Source organism: Papaver somniferum, unplaced genomic scaffold, assembly GCF_003573695.1.
Source record: "Papaver somniferum cultivar HN1 unplaced genomic scaffold, ASM357369v1 unplaced-scaffold_10, whole genome shotgun sequence".
In the NCBI taxonomy this organism is placed as follows: domain Eukaryota; kingdom Viridiplantae; phylum Streptophyta; class Magnoliopsida; order Ranunculales; family Papaveraceae; genus Papaver; species Papaver somniferum.
In genome coordinates this window covers 17,094,236-17,113,365 of record NW_020618825.1, presented here as the reverse complement: position 1 = coordinate 17,113,365, position 19,130 = coordinate 17,094,236, and positions in this window count along the sequence as shown.

Genomic DNA, 19,130 nt, shown 5'->3' with positions numbered 1-19,130 from the left:
AAAAATCAATAAGTTAGATGGCTATAGAGGTAGGGGAGGTAGCTACGGCGTGTAGGTGGTGTTTGGTGGTGATTTGGTGGAGGTTAGGTGGTAGAGATGATGGTGACAGAGGTGGAGAAGGTGGTGGTGTACGGTGGAAGGGGAAGGCTCTGCAAACAGGGTATGGTGGTGAAGAAAGGGTTCGATGGTTTGGGAAGGAAGGGTCCGTTTGGTTGGGGTGTAGGTGCTCGGTCGCTAGGGTGTTAGATGGGTCCATCGAATTTGATGTTCTGCAACGCTGAGTCATTGGATGCGAAGCTGGTAGGTAGATCGGACGGTGAGATGAAGTGAAGCTTGTAGCGACCGCTGGATTTTTTTATACAACGAAGTTAACGGCTCTAGATGGGGTTAGGTGTTGTAGTGTTAGGCGGAGATATCAATCTTCGATGCACAGCAAGGGAGCGACCGTTGGATTCAACTACCATCTAATCTGAAGGCTTGGAATTTCAGCTCTGTGGTGCTCGGCAGAGACATCAGATTTCGATGCTCTATGAGGGAGCGACCGTCGGATGCTTCTGAGAAATGATCTGATGGCTGAGAACGGAGGCGCTTTTGTGTGTAGAAAATGAGGTTGTGCGCACCATTCTTCGCGGCTTCCTTGCGTAATTTCTCCCGGCTTTTCACTACTTTTCTGCTCTTTTCGCTCCGCGACTCATCCGAACTTTATTTATTACCTAAAAATGCAAAATTAATTAATAAAAATATTTATTCTTGAAAACAATGAAAATACAGAATATGGGATAAAATGTAGAATTAATGCATAAAAGATGAGTTAAAATGCCAACAAAAAGGGATAAAAATATACAATATTTGGCACTCATCAAGATCAGCTAAGAGAATCAAGTGCGTAGAGTCCTGCTGGGATTCAGAGGCGTAAGGAACGCGACTACACCTTAATTAGTGTGAGATTGGTTAGGGCTCAACTACATTTCAATTCAAAGTTAACTTGTAGTAGGCTAGTGTCCGTAGCGGCTTAATACGGTGTGGTGTTCAAATCTGGACTAGGTCCTGGGCTTTTTTTGCATTTTCGGTTTCCTCGTTAACAAAACTTCTGGTGTCTGTGTTATTTCTTTTCCACATTATATTGTTTACATAATTAAAATATCACAGGTTGTGCGTAGTTTAATCAATTAGATAATTGGTTGTTGATATAAATTGATTGAAACTTGAACATTGGTCTTTGGTACCATTCAAGTTGTTTCACATAATAATTAGGCTCGCAGTTTTCTATCTGTTTGATTTTCTAATTACATTGTGAAACAGAGATACAACTCTTTAATATATTTCCATTGATTGAGTCTGACTGTCTAGTTGATTCTCTTGGAATTATATTGGAGTTTGTCCATACATATTGCCTAAACGAAATATCGGGTGTGGTTGTTGGACCCCCGCTTTTTCAATTGGTATCAGAACAGGAAAACACGTTTAATACCTCATAAATATGTATTTGTAGCGGTCTGACTCTATGGACAGAAGTGCTATCTCGGATAAACACATTTTTAGAGAATTGCTCGGTCGAACTCGCATGCGTTGCTATCTCAAGCATGTTTGTCAATGTTAGTGATCAAAACTATAAGTCTTGTTTTCTAGTCTATTATAGATTAGTCTCGGACTAGGATAGAAAATATAGTTGATCTCAAGGACTTCATGGCGATTCATCATACAAGAAGAAGAACTACTCAAGGAACCAGTGGAAATTCTCGAAAAAAAGGTATGTGAAGACTTGAACTTATCTGTCACTCAAAAGTATATCTACTCTATCTCCTACTCTTTGAGACAAGAAGTCGTATGCTATATATATAGACTTGGATTATACACATTTGGTATTTCGAGCCGAGTATACCTCGCCTATCTATATCTCGAAATATGTGTTGGTAAGCTTTTCTCTTTAACCAAGTTTATCTTTACCTAGTAACGAAAGTCATGATATGTTTCAATCACTTTAAAAATTGCTTTGACGGGAAATAGTACATGATATTTCCTTGAAATTGAACAACTCTCTAACTAGTTCATTTGAATGCATTTGAACTAGTTATGGTGAAGAAGAACACGGTTGATATGAAATGCTCATATGGATAACCTTTTGGTTAACTATTGGTGAACCAACAAGTGCATACGTTTGGGTACGGTTAACAAACCTAGAAGCGTGCATTGTCAAGTGTGTGTAACAAGCTAAGTTTTCGATCTAACGGTTGAGAAATATTAGCTTGAGTCTAAATCAGGTTTTCATCTAACGGTTAATATTGAATGCTTTATTACTAAGCTAACATTGATTGCAAACCCTGATTTGAAAGATTATATAAAGGAGACATCTAGTATTGTGCAAAACTAATCCCCACACCTTACGTGTGATACTAGTTTGCGTGCTAGAGTCGATTCTCCTTTAATCTTTGGTTTACTTCTTCTAAAACCAGGTTAACGACTTAAAGACTTCATTGGGATTGTGAATCCAGACCGATACTACTTTTATCGTAATTGTGTGATCTGATCTTGCATCTTCTATCGTACGAGTATAATCAGATTGATTGGCTTGAGATTGATATCTCCGATAGACAATATATAAAAATTAATCACAAACATCTTCGTCTCATTGTTGGTGATTCCGCAACATCTTGTGTCACTACCATACGATTAAGATTGTTGTGAGGTGATTAATAACTCTAAGCTCTTCTTCGGGAATATAAAACCGGATTATCGATTGGTTCCTGTTCACCTTGATTATTATCAAAAGACAGAACAAAACTTTTAAAGTTTATCTGTGGGATTTAGATTTATCCTTTGATAGACTTGTATGTGGGAGACAGATTTGTTTATTGTCAAAGCCTGCGATTTTGGATCGTAGAAACTCTTAGTTGTGGGTGAGATCAACTAAGGGAATCAAGTGCGCAATATCCTGCTGGGATCAGAGGCATAGGAGCATAACTGTACCTTGGATCAGTGGGAGATTGATTGGAGTTCAACTACAGTCCAGTCCGAAGTTAGCTTGAAGTAGGTTAGTGTCTGTAGCGGCTCAATACAGTGTGTGTTCAATCTGGACTAGGTCCCGAGGTTTTTATGCATTTGCGGTTTCCTCGTTAACAAAATTTCTGGTATCTGTGTTATTTCAATTTCCGCATTATATTGTTTCATATTTATAATTGAAATAATACAGGTTGTGCGTTAGATCATCAATTAGAGTAATCCAACCTTTGGTTGTTGATTGTCATTGATTGATCCTTGGATATTGGTCTTTGATACCATCCAAGTTATTCCTTGTATTTGATTAGAACTCGCAGTTCTTGCTTGAGTAAATCAAATCAAGACAACAGATATAAACTCGTTAATATACTTTTAATTGATTGAGTCATGTTGATTCTCTTAAAAGTATATTCGAGTTAGTCCATACAGATTGCTTGGTGTTGTTATACCCCCGCTTTTTCAATCTCATAAATAGATGAACATTCTGTTCCCACGAAACAGAAAAGTATTGATAAGTTTTTTCCTAATCTTCTTACTGACGAGTCTGACTCTGAAGTTGAAAAGGAAGCAGCCAAATAAAGTGCAGTGATTCTAAATCGTGTTAGAATCCAGGCAGCTGAGATCAATAGGCTGAAACACAAAGTCAATAAGATCATTGGTATAGTAAATGATCGTGATATCCAAATAAAATCCCTCTGTGAGGAAAAGGCCGAAGTTTATTCAGCTCTAACTTTGCTCAAGGCCAAACTCAAGAAGAATGCTTTGGAAATTGAATATCTATTGAGTAACTCTCTATTCAATGTAAAGCATGTTCCGAGGATTCCACTATACCAACCGCTTCTGAACCAACTGTGAAGTTAGAAAACGTGACCACGTATATTCATGATCCTCCGAAAAAAAAAGTTCTAGAAGCTGAAATACCTATTCTTCCGAATTCTAAAGATGTGCCTATTACTTCCACTCATCAAGAAGTCACAACATCTCCCGTAAGGAAGAATTCTCCTAACGATTCTGTTAATACTATTCACTCTAATCACTCTCGTGATCTGAGGTGTCTCTTTTGTGATTCAAAAGGACATATTCAACAGAGATGCAAGTTGAGAAATAATGACAATTATTTTGTCGTCTTCAACACACCTTGGATCTAATACTCAAAGGTGTAACTGACATTCAGATGTCTAAACCAATTGGTTTTAGTACTTGCCATGTGAACTATTTCAGGAAAGTCAGTTCAATTTGCTCGTTCAACGTTCGAACCCATAATAGTAGTAGTAAAAAAATTCCGTCAAGAAGATTTCAAAAAGGTTCTCCTCAATCTAAAGTATAAATGATGTTCAAGAAGTGAGAAAAATTATGAAAGGTGGAAACTACAATGGTGATATGAAGCTCAACCTAAATCTGATAATTGAGGGATACAATGATCTTATCAACAGGCTTATGAATATCTCCAGACAAACTTCTTCAGGTAAGGATTCAAACGTAGTCTCGTATTTTGATGACAGTTCACATAAAAAAGGGTTCTCTTCTATAATTGGAAGGAAAAAGAGACTCAACCATGGACACCATTCATTTAATGATCTTAGGTATCATACTTGTTCTAATTAATCACAAGGTTTAAAATCTTACTCATGAAAAATCCCGTTGAGTAAGATTGTTCTATGAACAGGTATGTCTGTTGGAAAAATTTCTAGTTTTTTTGTGCTACTCTCTTATCGGTTGCTAGACAAATTTTTTTCCACTGGCATTGTTGCATAAGTCCTTTAATCTCAAAAATATTAGGTTTATTATTTTTGTTTTTGAAATTTTTCTTGGTTTAAGAATGCTACTCTTATGCTCTAAATTTTCCTCTTAGGAAAATATAAAATTTATTGGCTAAGGTTTGTGAAACTTTTCACTTAGCAATATTTTGTTGTGCAAACAGTTTTCTTGGTTTGCCTCTTCAGTTTCTTTTGTTTATGGGTCAAGGCTGTGTTAGTACGGGTACCCGTGTTAATTGTCATGAACTGTCTTTTAAAACCTTAAAATCTTATTCCCTGAGAAACCATTTAAATACCAAACCTATTAAGTTGAGCACATGTACTCCATGTTATTTTCTTGTCAATAATGGCGTCACCGACTGGCACTTGTGATTTTGAAAAAGCTTTTCTTGATAAGGGTTGTGGTTTCGAGTCCAAAGAGAAGAAGAATAGAACGCTTGTAGAAGTTGACGATTTCTCTTCTCAATCACCTGATAATTTTTCAGACATTGATGATGATAGAGAGATTTCTGCTGAAGTGGTTCTTGATTTTATAAGACACTTTGAGGAAGGAAAACTGCAGCTTGTTGATACCATGAAAGGTCTTGATGTATTACGAACTGAGTTGAAAAAGGTTAACTCTGACCTTATTCTCATGAAGAAACATGTGAAAGATATTCTCAATGAGAATACCTTCTCCGAAGAAACAGTTGATGATGTCAATCACAAGCTCAAAGGTCTTGAAACCCGTGAATCTTCCGAACGTGAACTTTGATTTTAGCTTGTGATCTGTTTTCGTTTTTAAGGGTTGTTTTGCGTCTAGGAAACTTCTTATGAAAATTTATTCCTGTGTTTTAAGAAGGATAACTAGGCTTTGGAATAACAATTATTGTGAGTACACATAGCTATTTCCAACAATTTCCATCTTGCAATATTTTTAGATTTATTTATTTAAATTCTAAAGTTTATTTGGAAAATGATTTTGCAGTACTAATCTTTATTGGTTTTATATATTGCAAATAATGTTATGGGATATGTGTGTTTGCGTTCGTGAACTATGATTGTCCCATATATATCAAAAGTTAAGTATAGTATAATTCTTTATGCAAATATTGATGGAAAATAGAATGAACTTTTGATAACAAAGATTAAGTCTATGATATCATTATGCAAATATTGATGAAAATAGAATGAATCTTTATATATTCCGCAGTATTGATCTTTCCCTGATCCACCTTCTTTGTGTAAGTATTGTGCGGCTCCGTAAGTTCTTTTATGTTGAGCATTTTCGATTAAATTAATCATAGGTTCTCTTGTGGTTAATTTAATTGAGCATTCTGGATACAAATTCATGTTTCGTGTAATTTGTTAATGTCCAAACAAATCCTTCTTTTCTTGTAAAGGTAAGGTCGCTCTTAATTGAATTTGTTCTTAATTGCCAAATCTTTGTGGGGAGTGCTGTTGTGGAATATTTTAGGATTTATCTTGTATCTTTATAAACTCCTTGATGAATACACTAAGTTTCGACTATATGAAATCATCAAAACAAAGTTGATATGTTCTCTTTTAGTCATGAAGTATCTCTATGAGAATTTCATTATGACCCCGCTAGTTTTCGTACCTTTACCAATTTATATTGACAAAAGGGGGGATAATTATTGTGTAGTTCACACTACAAATACATATGGTTTACAGATCATTATGTAAGGGGGAGTAGTTTTCATTGTGATATGAAGTATTGACTAAGGGGGAGTGATACATATCACCATAGTATTGTGGTCAAAGTTGTGATTCAATTGGACTTTGATGTTGTGTAATAATACTATGACATTGTATAACAATGATTAATAACTACTGTTTTCTCATTGTTATGGCTACGGATCTTCAATAACTATGATGCTGAGTTGAACACGTTCAAAATCACTGGAGTACTTGGAAGTGACGAAGATTTCGAGTAATGTTGAAGAACTAAGGAAATTAAGCATTTGGATGAGATAATACAAAGTTTATTTATTTTGTAATCCATATGTATTGATAGTTTTGTCACTAAAATTGAAAAAGGAGGACATTGTTAGAGCACTGCTCGGTCGAAATCGCAAGCGTTGCTATCTCAATCTTGTTTGTCAATTTTAGTTGTCAAAACTATAAGTCTTGATTTCTAGTCTACTTATAGCTATGTACCAGATTAGGATAGAATGTGTAGTTGAGTTTTAAACTTCACGGCGTTCACGATTGAAGAAGAAGAACTACTAAGGGGAGCTTGTGGAAATTCATCAACAAAAGGTATGTGGAGACTTGAACTCATCTATCACTCAGAAGTCTATTTTATTCTATCTCCTAATGAGACAAAGTCGTGCTATATAGACTTTACTTTATACACATTTGATATTTCGAGATGATTTGAAGACTGTATAATGGAGAACTCTAGCATCTAGGAAACCTAATCCGCACACCTCATGTTTGATGCTAGTTGCGACTAGAGTCGATTCTCCTTTAACCTAGGTTTTTCCTAAAACCACTATAGGTTAACAACTTAAAGACTTCACTGGAATTGTGAAGCCAGGCCCAACTATTTTCTTTGTAGTTTCGTGTTCTGATCTTTCTTTATTCTAACGTATTGAGTACTATCTTCTCTAAGATTTTCTCGAGATTTAATCTCCGATAAGCAAGATAAAAAGTAGTCACAAACATCTTCATCTCATCGTTTGTGATTCCAGAATATCTTGTTTCTCTATCATACGATTAAGATTATTGTGAGGTGATTGATATTACTAGGCTGTTCTTCGGGAATATAAGTCTGGAGTATCAATTGGTTCCTGTTCACCTTGATTTATCAAAAGGCGGAACAAAACTCACAGTTCATACTTATACCCAGCTCACTCACAACATTGCATTACAACACAACATCACCACATCTACTTCAAATCCGCTATCACAATTTCAGCATCTACTGCCTCATCTGCAAGATAGAGTAATCTCAACTACACATCCATTCAACCTCCAAATATACAACATCATACATCAGCAATATATCATTCTCAGACCCCCACTATGTATTAATGATCCATGTAATTCCATCAAAACTGAATTGCAACAGTTCTTACATTCACAATCACCACCACAATTTACAATTACAGCTCCACTAATACTTCCTCCTCCAACACCAGTTCTGCAATTCTCATAATATCCTACAATCTAACTAAACTCAGTCATATCTTAATTCCATTCATAATCATACAAACTCTACAATTCAACTTCAATTACTGAATTTAAACAACACAGAGACTTACCCGAACACTAGCTTCCTTTGAATTGCTAATTCACCAACCAATTCCGCCGACACTCTAATTTATATTTCTTGAAGAACAGAAACCCTGATTATGACTCTTGATTTCACAATTAAACCAAAAATGGAACTCCATATACTTTATCTAACTCTTTCTCCAATTTCTGAACTGAACCAACTCTCAAATCAACACCAACACCAACATCATCCACTACTAGTGATTCTAATCCTCTTTGTCATCCAAACCCATCTTTTATCTCATCTTTTATCTCCACTTCTTCAACAAAACCCTAATTCATGATTCTTCACTAACCCGACTCTGCCGGATAATTCATACAATAACCCTCTCGATTTCCATCTAACAACAACCAGAATCACTTATTAATTTCAACATGTACTCAACATCAATCTCAAACCCTAATTCTTCAATTCATCATCAGAACTACTTCTAAACATCATTAAAACGGTAACCCGTTCTTCCTTCATCTACTAACAACTCTGCAAACCAACCAATTCACTTCGAACTCAAAATACAACTTAAAACCCTAGTTCTTCTTTTCCATGACTCATCTTTCTTTTAGTCTTCTTCAAACTATAGTCGAACACCATAACCTCATCCATCACCACCATCCTCGATCCAGCTATTTCACAAATTCCTTTTAGAAACTTCCAGCTGATAATTCTCTCTGAATCGCCAGAGGAAAAACAAAAGAAAAAGAAGAAGATGAGAGAAGAATAAAGAAAAAGAATAAGAATATATACTCGGCTGAGAGAGGATAAGGCTGACGACAATTATTAAGGCACCCAAGAATTGATAAGGGAAGCCATGCGGTTCAGATAAAAATAACGATTCTTACCTTCATAATAATCTAATGATATCTTTTTCCTCCGGTGTCTGAATGACACGTTCGAATAGCTCATTCCATGTAACTTTTCAAGGCCTATCTAACGATACTAATTTCATATCTAAATAGTTGTTAGATTAATTCCTATTAATTAACGTTTGTGTTAAATTAATCGAGTAATTGTCGACTCAGACGTCTCTTGATCATCTCTAGACTAGTCAAATAGCGTTGACGAGCTTGCGGTTTTTTACAAATGTGTTTGGCACAGGTAGTGGTATGGCAGTAGTTGCAGGAGGATTAGAAGCTTCCAATAGATGGGTAACAGATAGAGACTGCAGGCGTTCAACAAACTCTGGTGAGCTAGCAGCAGGGTAACCTGCAAGACATCAGGAGAGCTGCCAGAAACCTTGACAGGAGGGACAGAAACAACGGCAGAACTGGAGAGGAAGACACGGCTGTAGAGTTTGGGAAGAAAGAGGAAGAAGATATTACCTGTGACGGATATGGGGAGGATGGTAGTACCGACGAGTTAGATCCTGCAAAAGGAAAAAATGACTCGTCGATAACAACATGACGTGACCAATAAACCCGACCAGAAGGAACGTGCAATCAGTTGTAACCTTTGTGAGTTGCACAATAGGCAATAAAAACACAAGGAGACAAACGAGGTTCAAGTTTATTAGATCGATAATCTCTGACGTGAGGAAAACATAAGCAACCAAAAGTACGTAGAGAAAGAAAATATGAGACTTTATTAAAAAGAAATTCATATGGAGTTTTAGCACCTTTAGGAACTGAGGGAACACGGTTCATAAGAAAGGTGGCAGTGGAAAAAGCATCATACCAAAATCAAGACGGAACATATGCCATGGATAATAGAGTTAATCCTTATTCAACTATGTGACGATGTCGTCTTTCTGCAAAACCATTTTGAGCAGATGTATGGGGACAAGTTAAGGGATGCTGGGTACCATTTTGCTGCAGAATTTTGTTGAGTTTCTTATATTTAGTACCATTATCAAGTTGGAAAATTTTGATCTTTCTGTTAGAGCACTGCTCGGTCAAACTCGCAAGCGTTCTATCTCAAGTTTGTTTGTCAAGTTTAGTTGTCAAAACTATAAGTCTTGATTTCTAGTCTACTTATAGCTATGTATCGGATTAGGATATAATGTGTGGTTGAGCTTTAGACTTCACGACGTTCATCGTTTGAAGACAAAGAACTACTAAGGGGAGCTTGTGGAACTTCATCAACAAAAGGTATGTGAAGACTTGAACTCATCTATCACTCATAAGTCTATTTATATTCTATATCCTATTGAGACAAAGTCGTATAGCTATATAGAATTTAAATTATACACATTTGATATTTCGAGCTGAGTTTAACTCGCTTACATATTTCTCGAAATATGTGTTGGTAAGCTTTCGCTTTAATGAAGTTCATCTTTTATTCTTGACGAAAGTCAAAAGATGATCATGTGAACTCGGAATGTTTCGTATTGATCACTTGATCACTTGAAAATTTCTTTGAAGCTAATAGTTTGTGTGAGACAGCTACTCTCGTCTTCTAAGAATGTATCAATGATTAAAATGAGAGTTTAGAACAATTAACCATTAATTGGATATAACACAGTATGTGTACTTGTATATGCTAACTGTTGCAAGTGTATTCCAAGTCCGGGAATTTAGTATGCATACCCGTGTGCGTAGTGATTCAACAGTTGAAGTCCGGAAACTATAGTATGCGTACCCGTATGCGTACTTATTTCAACTGAGTTCGGTCATGAACGACAGTATGCATACCCGTTTGCATACTGGCGAACAAGACCAAGTCCGGGAACTTAAGTATGCGTACTTAAGCAACCGGATTTAGAGTTTGTTAAGTTTCCAAACTCACATACTTAAGGTGACCAGTTTAGGAGTTTGTAATTCCCAAACCCAGTAGATATTTTCGGTTCGAAAACTCCCTCTAGTATGCGTACGGGTACGCATACTTAAGGTGACTAGTTTAGGAGTTTTTAATTCCTAAACATAGCAGATATCTTCGGTTTGAAAACTTCTACCAGTATGCATACGGGTACGCATACTTATCTTGTCGCCTTTCACCAATTTGGTATACACACATATGCATACACATGGTTCCCGGTTTATGGATTTATACACTAATGCGCGAACACACTATATATGCTAATATCCAAAGATGATTACTTTATTAACTCTACATTCCAATCATTGAAACATTCTTAGAGGATGACAATAGCCGTATTCACACACTATTAACATCAAAGAAATTTTCAAGTTATTGAAATGTCAACATGACTTTCATCACGAGTAAAGATGAACATGGCTAAAGCGGAAGATTGCCAACACATATTTCGAGAAATATGTAAGCGAGATATACTCAGTTCGAAATCTCAAATGTGCATAGTTCAAAACTATATTATAAATACGACTTATGTCTCAATATAGGAGATAGAGAATAAATAGACTTTCCTAGTGATAGATGAGTTTAAGTATCCACATACCTTTTTTTCGATGAAGTTCCACAAGCTCTCCTTAGTAGTTCTTCGTCTTCAACTGATGAACACTGAGGGATCTAAGCTTAACTACACTATCTATGTCCTAGTCCGAGACATCTATAAATAGGCTAGAACTCAAGAATTATAGTTTTGATCACTAACATTGAAAAGAATGCTTGAGATAGCAACGCATGCGAGTTTGACCGAGCAATGCTCTAACAATCTCCCCCTTAGTCAATTTTAGTGGAAAAACTATCAATACATATGGATTACAAAATAAATAAAAAATTGTAGCTTCTCGTCCACATGCTTGATTTCCTTGGCATCTTCAACACAACTCGAAATCTTCGTCACTTCCAAGTACTCCAATGATTCCAAAGGTTGTAAGTTTAGTATCATTGTTGTTGAGGATCCGTAGCTATAACAATGAGAAAAAAAATACTCTCAATCATTGTTATACAGTGTCATAGTATTATCACAGTATCAAAGTTCAATTGTATCACAACTTTGACAAAAATACTATGGTGATATGTATCACTCCTCCTTAGTCAATACTTTATCTCAACATGAAAACCGCTCCCCCTTACATAATGATCTGTAAACCATATGTATTTGTAGTGTGAACTACACATTAATTCTGCCCCTTTTTGTCAATAAAATTGGCAAAGGTACGAAAATTAGTGGGATCCTAATGAAATTTCCACGGAGATACTTCGTGACCAAAGGTGTATTAAAGATACAAGATAACCCCTTAAAAATTTCACAGCCGCACTCCCCGCAAAGATATGGAAATTAAGCACAAGTTCAATAGAACTCTCCACCATAAAATGTCATTCCCAAAGGAACAATAAAGGAAACCTTACTTTTGCGAGAAAAGAAGGATTTCTCTGGATACAAACAAATATCATGAAAACATGAATTTGTAATCGAAAAATACTCAATAAAATTAATCACAAGAGAAACCATGATTAATTCAATTGGAGTACACAACTAAACTAACCACAAGAGTGTGATCAATTCAATTAGTCATGCTCAACATAAGAAAACTTGCGGAGCAACACAACTAAACAAATCATGAGAATGATCCATTCAATTGATTATGCTCAATCATAAGAAAACTTATGGAGCAACATAGTACATACACAAAAATGTGGATCGGAGATCGATCAATACTGCAGAATATTCAAGGATTCATTCTATCTTCCATCACTATTTGCACAGAATGACATATAATAGACTAAATCCTTGTAAACAAAAGTTATATCCTTTCTTCCATCAAAAAATGACATAAAAGTCTTTTAACTTTTGTTTTGTCAAAAGTTCATTCTATCTTTTATCAATACTTTCATATCAACATAATAGAGATAACTTTTGAACAAGTATGGGACAGTAACAGGTTCACGGACGTAAATAACATATCACATAACAATTTGCAATATATAAAATCATAAAGATTAAAATTGCAAAAAAAAAAAAAATCATCTTCCAAAAAAAACTTTAGAATTTAAATAAATAAATCTAAAAACATGAATATGCAAATATTGGAAATAGTTATGTGTACTCACAATAATGGCTATTCCAAACCCTAGTTATCCTTCTAAACAAAAACAAGAATACAAATTCTCACAAGAAGATATACTAAACATTGTAGAGATTTCTCAAGGCGTCTACAGAGAATTCCCTTTCATTGTTAAAAAATTCATTGATAGTGGGATCATTCAATTCCTCCAAGTCTAGAGATATACCAGTTAGCTCACTAAGTTCTCTTTTCAGTTCACCCAGAGTGTTCTTGGTTAGAGACAACCTTTGTTCATGGTGAGAGATATCTCTTAAAGATGAAACGATTCGAGATTTTAAATCATTTCTTTTCTGATGAAATCCTTCACCATAACCCTAAAGTTATTATCAGAATGACAAACAGACAATAGGCAGTTAGAGGAAGAACCTGGATTATTGGTCGTATTCTTTTCCTTCATTTTTCTTGAGGTAAGAATTCCTTCACAAAGATACACATTCACTGAGTCATGTCCCATGTCTTGTTAGGCACCCATGTTATAAAGGCACCTTGGGTGTAGTTAGTGTGTGTGTGTATGGCACGTATGCTGGGAAACTACCCTAGTATGTATTGAGTCTGCAATTTCCTTTGGAGATTATCGAATGAATATTGTCTTGTGATTTTATCTCTTGCGTCTCTTTGAGGTTTTATCCCAATCTCTACAGTGTAGATCCTGTAGGATTGAACCCTGATCATCCTATTGTAGTGTAGATCACTACAAGTGGTATCGGATTAGGTCTTTCCTTAGCACCAGAATGAAGCAGTGATTGTTTTTATCGAGTTTCGATTCCATACCCTAAATTGATGAAATGGATTTACAAGATGAAAAATGGGTCGAAATGAAGGGGAAAATTGTTCCTATAATGAAGTTGGAATCCATAGTAAGGGATAACTTAGATTATTGGAGTGGCTGGTATGAGGTTTGGTTGAAATTGAGTGATTGTCCAATTCGAGCTTATTGGCTTCCAAGGAGCATAAAAAAGTTGGACATGGCAGAGAAGAAGTTGGAACAGATCTTGTTCCTTAAGGATACTGCTCAATCTCTTCCATATCCTTGCAGAGTGAAGATTGCTTCTACAGGTGGTGATGATTCTCACGACTTGGAGTCAATTCCTCAATTTTTCTTTGCTGGAGAAAAAGTTGAGCCTCTCGATTGCCATTTGATTCCGCTGTTTTTGTTTGAAGAGGAGGAGTATTCAACATTTATAGACTCACATGAACAAGTTTTTCCCCTAATTGGAGTAGTATGGATACTTTTCAAATCAACAATGTTCCTGGTAAAGAGATCCTGAATTCTTATAAACCACTTATTGGTGAGTGTTTTTCCTTTATTCTCAATTCTTCTTGTAACATATTTGATCCAAGAAAAGATCTCAAACTCATTAGGAGGTTTTGTTATTTGGCTGGTGTTTCTGAATTCGGTTTTGATACAATTACTTCATGTTCTTTTGCACTCTATGTTTGTTCCATTGTAATGGATGAATTTGGTAGAAATATTGTACGTGAGCTGATTTCTAAGAATAGGTACCGGCAAGATTCATGGTTAAGAGATCAAATTGTTGGTATGTTGGCTAACGGTAGTGTCTCGAGTATCACCTGGCAGCTATTTGTTACGATGCTTCTATTGGTTAATGTATGTTGTGAGCACAAAATTCATAAACATATAGGCCAACTTGCTGATGCTCGCTTGTTATTCGATCGAGGAAAGGAGATCGATATCAGTTTAGGGAATTCTGGATTTGATAAATGTTATTATGAATTTGGGTCTCAGTTTGACGTGTGCTTGAAATGGTTGGATGAAAACTATAGACAACTAGTTAAAGAGTTGATTCACAAACCTGGATACCAATTAGATTGGTTGCTTGGCGAAGAAATTGTCAGTACGTTATATGAATGTGGTATTCCTAGTACCGCAGGACTATTGTGTGATAAAATTCCTGAGAGTGCAGTTTGGAATTTTCGGGGTGTTAGGGTTTATTACCTCTTGGAGCTCAATTTTTTTTTAACCACACACAGCATACTAGGACGTCTTCTTGCCGTTGTTTCAAGTATGCTGCTAAAGTATTTGATCATGTAAAACAATGAAAACTCATTAAGGGGTACTCGTTAGTTGCTAGTGATTATAGATTTTGGTTCGAAGTATTTACTTTTGTTTCATTCTTTTTTAATGTGGGTTCATTTTCGATGGCTTACTACAACGAATTTTTTTTTCATGAGCTTCTCACTAAGCATGGTTCAAATCAGATTCATTGTTTTATGATTCAGTTCTATTGGTGTGTTTCAAATGGATACTGTGTGTTTCTTCTTATCCTTGTTTCAACTTTACTGGTACCGTATTTGATCGTGGGAGAGGAACTGAGCTTATGGAAAGGTTTTCTTGTTTTAATGGTGATTATGAATGCTACTTTGATATAGTTACTTCTTGCCGGGTTGTTTCTATTGGGTCAATTTTAATGGATGATAATAATGAGATTTGTATTTATGAGATGGATTTCAGAGTTGGGAACCTGTCAGAATTCCAGTTTATGTACTCGATTGTGTGTATGTTGGATCACAAGGGTGATAGTGGTGTTGCATGGTTTGTCATGGGCTTTCCGTCAGTTGTATTCTTTGCCGTTAGTGGCTATTATGAGACCAAATTTCCATGTACAACTGAAGTTTTTGAAGGAGAAACACTTATGACGCAGTACTACCTTACACGGGAAGCAAATAGTCACGGCTGTGTGGTTAGTTTTGATCCTACAGTTAGTCGTGACCTTGGTTCTCAAGTTGTTAATTCGGGTAGTGAAGCATATTTGGCAGTTTCCATATGGGTTACCTACGGTTATAGAACTTCTCCATCTTAGCCCAAACAAGGTTAGTGTTGGTGCAGGACGCAGAATCAAGCTATTAATGATTCTTGTGCAGAGTTTCAAAGTTAATGTTGAGTTTATTCCACTCGATATTATAGCTACAGTTCTTCGCGAGTTCTCTACAGGGCGACCTATCTTTAAATTATGTTATACTGCCTAATGGAACTCAGTTTCTTCGACTCATTAACGCATCTTATGGACTGGATAGAATGGGTTCCTTCTCACCTACATCTGCACCTTATGATATTCTTACTATTCTGATGGAAGATGTAACACCACGTCTTAATCCAACAATTATTGGTTCTCACTCGTGGTATTTTGCTCAACAAAAATCTAATTTCTATACTCGATTGTTGGAAATGACAAGTTATATACAATTCGAGTTCTGTGTATGGACAATAGGAATAAAGCTGGTGCTCAGTATGCTTTATATTCCAAATGTGTTAAAGTTGGTGGTCCTGTTGAAATGGAAATTCAAGTTGGCTTTAACTGGGTTTTGGAGCATGAGAAATGTTAGCTGGATTCGTGGAGGGTTTGATCTCAGTGGAGCGCTTGGTCGTAAAATGGAACTGTATGAGTCATCTGTTCTGCAAAGCTGAGGTCCGCAATCTAATTACAGCAACTCCTATGAAGGGATATCTGTTCTCGAAAAGTTTACAGAGTCTGGGAAAAGACAATAGTTACTTTTTGATTCTTATGAGTTTACTTAAACACCCTAGCTCCAGTTTTCGTTGTAGTCGCGAATTGCATTTCGGCTCGGAGGAATCCCTTGAAAGAGTAGTGGGGATCAAGAAGGTGCGTGTACAGTTTCATGGTGGTGAAATCTTTTATGTGGGAATCAGTTTACGCTGGTTCTTCCTAACTCTATATCTTAGCACTAGACCATTACCACCAGGGGTTCCAGACATCTTTGCTAAATTTCTGGAGTCTCCTAGTTCATTTGTGTTTGATAGGGAAAAATTTATTTTAAGTCATATGTGGGGTTTGTGGTACCAACCAGTGAAGGGTGGTAGCCAGATAAAATTTATAATAGGAAGGTGGTAACTCGGGACAAGCTTGGACAGATTCATCTTCAGATTGAAATAGAAGTGGAAGGTCCAGAGTTAACGACAACTAATCTCAAGCAAAACACTAAGAGGCAATATTTGGGTGTACTGATTCAGAAGTGCAATGACCCAAGAGATAAAGGAGAAGGTCATGAAGTAATACAATTTGACATTGAGGCAAGCTCCAAGGTGGCCGGTGTTGCTTATATTTGGCTCGGTTATGTGATGCATGCTCCAAGGCAGTTCACTTCGTTTGGAAATCTTAATCCAATACACTTTCTAGAGAATCAACTAGACAGTCAAACTCAATCTAGAGTAAAGTATATCAAAGAGTACAATATCTCAATCTCTTTATTTAATCCTTACTCAAGAAAATAGAAATCTGCGAGTCTTAATTAAATACAAGAGATATAACTTGGATGGTACCAAATACCAATATCCAAGTTCAATCAATGTAAATCAACAACCAAAGGTTGGATATTCTAATTAATTGATCTAAGGCACAACCTGTGATATTTCAATTATATAACAAAATATAATGCGGAAAAGAAATAACACATACACCAGAATTTTGTTAACGAGGAAACCGCAAATGCCGAAAAACCCCGGGACTAGTCCAGATTGAACACCACACTGTATTAAGCCGGTACAGACACTAGCCTACTACCAATTAACTTTGGATTGAACTGTATTTGAACCCTAATCAATCTCACATTGATTCAAGGTACAGTTGTGCTCCTTACGTCTCTGATCCTAGCAGGATACTACGTACTTGATTCCCTTAGCTGATCTCACCCACAACCAAGAGTTGCTACGACGTAAAGTAGAAGACTTGATAAACAAATCTGTCTCACACAGAAAAGTCTATAGGATTGAATAAATCTGTCTCCCACAAAAATACCCAAGAGTTTTTGTTCCGTCTTTTGATAAATCAAGGTGAACAGGAACCAATTGATAAACCGGTCTTATATTCCCGAAGAACAGACTAGTATTATCAATCACCTCACAATAATCTTAATCGACTAGCGAAACAAGATATTGTTGAATCACAAACGACGAGACGAAGGTGTTTGGGATTACTAATTTTTTTATCTTGCCTATCAGAGATATAAATCTCAAGCCAATTATTCAATTGTGCTCGTACGATAGATACAACAAGATCAGATCACACAACTACAAGAGAAGTAGTATCGGTCTGGCTTCACAATCCCAATGAAGTCTTTTAGTCGTTAACCTACAGGGTCTCGAGAAGAAACCTAAGGTTAAAGGAGAATCGAATCTAGCAATACAACTAGTATCACACAGGAGGTGTGGGGATTAGGTTTCTCAGTTGTTAGAGTTTTCCTTTATATAGTTTCCAAATCAGAGTTTTCAATCAATGTTAGCTTAGTAACAAAGCATTCAATATTAACCGTTAGATGAAAAACCTGATTCAACCAAGCGAATATCTTTAAACGTTAGATCGAACTTAGCTTGTCACACACAAATGAAATGTACCCTCATTTAGGTTTATTTAATCGTACCTAAACGTGTACACCATGTTGGTTTACCAATAGATAACCAAAGTTATCCATATGTTTACTCTCATACTAACCTTATTCATCTTAACCATAACTAGTTCAAATGAAATCAAATGAAACTAGTTAATGAGTTGTTCAATTACATAGAAGACACAATCGAAACAAAATCGGTTTGATTCACTTGAATCAATCAAGAAAATTATAGCCACGGTTTGCAAAGATTGCATTCCTTAAGATTTAAATGTTTAATTTCATGAACAGACCGATTTGATAAAATAACCATCTTAAGTATGTGTACTTAAGAAACCGGATTTAGAGTTTGTTAAGTTTCCAAAATCAGCAGAAATTTTCGGTTGGAAAACTTCGCCAGTATGCGTACGGGTACGCATACTTAAGGTGACTAGTTTAGGAGTAATTCCCAAACCAAGCAGATATTTTCGGTTCGAAAACTCCCTCTAGTATGCATACGGGTACGCATACTTAAGGTTACTAGTTTAGGAGTTTGTAATTCCTAAACACAGCAAATATTTTCGGTTTCAAAACTTCTACGCATATTTATCTTGTCGCCTTTCACCAATTTTGTATACTCGCATATGCATACACATGGTTCCCGGTTTATGGATTTATACACTAATGCGTGAACACACTATATATGCTTATATCCAAAGATGATTACTTTATCAACTCTACATTCCAATCATTGAAACATTCTTAGAAGATGACAATAGCCGTTTTCATACATTATTAGCATCAAAGCAATTTTCAAGTTATTAAAAT